The following is a 3,614-nucleotide window of genomic DNA, read 5'->3' on the forward strand; positions in this document are numbered from 1 at the left end:
CTAAAGTTGGAGAAACTGACACCCGCCAGCCACCTGTGTGCAAAGCACGTCGGTAGAACCAGTCTCGCGTAAGCGTACGCGTAATGTCGGTCCGGGCCGCTTCATCCAACAATACCGCCGAACCAAAGTATGACATGCTAGTAAGCAGTATGACTTATATCGCCCACAACTCACTTGTGTTCTACTCGTGCATAACATCAACGCATAAAACCTAGGCTCGGATGTCACTGTTGGGGAACGTAGTAATTTCAAAAAAATTCCTACGCACACGCAAGATCATGGTGATGCATAGCAACGAGAGGGGAGAGTGTTGTCTACGTACCCTCGTAGACCGGAAGCGGGAGTGTTAGCACAACGTGGTTGATGTAGTCGTATGTCTTCACGATCCGACCGATCAAGTACCGAACGCACGGCACCTTCGAGTTCTGCACACGTTCAACTCGATGACGTCCCTCGAACTCCGATCCAGCCGAGTGTTGAGGGAGAGTTTCATCAGCACGACGGCGTGGTGACAATGATGATGTTCTACTGACGCAGGGCTTCGCCTAAGCACCGCTACGATATGATCGAGGTGGATTATGGTGGAGGGGGCACCGCACACGGCTAAGAGAACGATCACAAGATCAACTTGTGTGTCTATGGGATGCCCCCTGGCCACGTATATAAAGGAGTGGAGGAGGGGAGAGAGGGCCGGCCCCTATGGCGCGCCCTGGAGGAGTCCTACTCCCACCGAGAGTAGGATTCCCCCCCCCCCTCCAAGTAGTAGGAGTAGGAGTCAAGGCAAGGGAAGGGAGAAGAGAAGGAAGGAGGGGGCGCAGCCCTTTCCCCTAGTCCAATTCGGACTAGCCCTTGGGGGGCCGCCCAACCTCTCCTCTCTCTTTCCCCTAAAGCCCAATAAGGCCCATATACTCCCCGGCGAATTCCCGCAACTCTCCGGTACTCTGAAAAATACCCGAATCACTCGGAACCTTTCCGATGTCCGAATATAGTCGTCCAATATATCGATCTTTACGTCTCGACCATTTCGAGACTCCTTGTCATGTCCCTGATCTCATCCGGGACTCTGAACTCCTTCGGTACATCAAAACTCATAAACTCATAATATAACTGTCATCGAAACCTTAAGCGTGCGGACCCTATGGGTTCGAGAACAATGTAGACATGACCGAGACACGTCTCCGGTCAATAACCAATAGCGGAACCTGGATGCTCATATTGACTCCCACATATTCTACGAAGATCTTTATCAGTCAGACCGCATAACAACCTACGTTGTTCCCTTTGTCATCGGTATGTTACTTGCCCGAGATTCGATCGTCGGTATCTTAATACCTAGTTCAATCTCGTTACCGGCAAGTCTCTTTACTCGTTCCATAATACATCATCTCGCAACTAACTCATTAGTTGCAATGCTTGCAAGGCTTAGGTGATGTGCATTACCGAGAGGGCCCAGAGATACCTCTCCGACAATCGGAGTGACAAATCCTAATCTCGAAATATGCCAACCCAACAAGTACCTTCGGAGACACCTGTAGAGCACCTTTATAATCACCCAGTTACATTGTGACGTTTGGTGGCACACAAAGTGTTCCTCCGGTAAACGGGAGTTGCATAATCTCATAGTCATAGGAACATGTATAAGTCATGAAGAAAGCAATAGCAACAAACTAAACGATCAAGTGCTATGCTAACGGAATGGGTCAAGTCAATCACATCATTCTCCTAATGATGTGATCCCTTTAATCAAATGACAACTCATGTCTATGGTTAGGAAACATAACCATCTTGATCAACGAGCTAGTTAAGTAGAGGCATACTAGTGACACTCTGTTTGTCTATGTATTCACACATGTATTATGTTTCCAGTTAATACAATTCTAGCATGAATAATAAACATTTATCATGATATAAGGAAATAAATAATAGCTTTATTATTGCCTCTAGGGCATATTTCCTTCAATACTGCGCTAGATGATCTGGAAGACTAGGAGTAGGATATGTTTTGTTAAGAAAAATCATGATCCTTCTTCTATGGTTTATCACTTGTGTTACATTATTTGATAGCATGGAGCAGTTTGTATACGATACAAGATCAAGGAAAAATAGAGGAAGGGACCAGGCAGATCTTGATGGTTATGGAGTATGTTTATGTAAGGGGGCATGGATGAAATCCATTGGCATGGAAGATTGCACGACTTTATGACGGTTGTTGCTCACTTGGTAGCTTTCTCTATGGCCATCTCTTGGTGGGCTCGACGGGTGTAGAAGTTCTTGTGACTACTGATGTCTGTATTTCTGTTTTTAAGGTGTGATTAGAACATCATGTTTTGAGTTGACTCTGTGTTGCTTAGCTTAGGCTATTGGTTGGCCAGGGTGTTGTGCAGTTGTTTCCAACATGCTATGGTTACTCTTTCTCTTTATTTTGGTTTTGGGTCAGTTTGAAAGAACCTTGTGGTTGTTTTTCTAATGAAAATTAATGAAAAGACTTAGGGCATCTCCAACGCGGATCCTCAAACCGTCTGCAACCGTCCGAACTGGGCAGTCTGGACATGATTTTTGTCATCCAATGCCGTACCCCATTAATCCATGAACCGGTCCAGACGTCCATTTTCCCGCAAACTGGTGGAAAACCAGGGGCTTTGCAGGCATCCAGACATCTGCCATGCATGCGTCCAACACCACGGTCCCACCCAAAACCCCTCATGCCATAAAACCCTCTTCGCACGAAGCGGTTGTGGCACATTTATGTAGGTGAGCACTTCTCCAGAGTGGACGTGACTCTGCAGCATTGATGTCGGTCAGAACGACGTGACCAGAAGAGCAGGTGGTGCTCCTTCAATGCAGGCGCGGCGACTGAGAAGCATAAACCGGCCGCTGTGCTACATTGAAGTCAGCTTCCCATCTCTTCGCCTGCTGGCCCATCGTGCCTATTTAAGTCATGCTCTAGCATTGTCCACATGGCATCTCTTTGAATGAATTCTCTCTGCTTCTAGCCTCTCCGCCTCCAAACATCTCCACTCCAGACCACCGATGCACCATGCACATGTGTTGGTCCTCTGCCGGACAGGCAACGATGGCTCCGGATCTTGGCGCTGCCGTCGTCGCTCTTTGGGGCCCTCGAGCTCCACGACCACCAAGTCCCCCGACAAGGAGGATATTTGAAAGGATCGCATGGTCGACTAGAAGGGAGGGAGGTTGAATAGGTGACAAACATTTTTTTACTTTGTTTCCAAATTTTAGGCTAAACTAGAAAATATGTTGTCTAGACATGCAACTAGGTGAACAAACTAGGTGAACAATCTGCATGTTAGTCATAACAAGTAGTGCAAGCAAAGGTAAACACAAAATAAAATCTTGCACAAAGTAAAGGTAATATGTTACCATATGTGGAGATGATGAAGATGAGTATGAGTTTTCGAAGCTCCCTCCTTTGGGGGAGGTACGTCTCCGTTGGAGAGGCATGGAGGCACAATGCTCCCCAAGCACCACAAGAACTCACCATATTCTTCGCACGCCCTTGCACAATGCAAGTTGTCGCGAACCACTAATGGTGCCCTTGAAGGCAGCATCCGGAACCTTTTCAAACAAGGTTGGGGCAATCTCCACAACTTAGC

Source organism: Triticum aestivum, chromosome 5A (genome assembly GCF_018294505.1).
Source record: "Triticum aestivum cultivar Chinese Spring chromosome 5A, IWGSC CS RefSeq v2.1, whole genome shotgun sequence".
NCBI lineage: Eukaryota > Viridiplantae > Streptophyta > Magnoliopsida > Poales > Poaceae > Triticum > Triticum aestivum.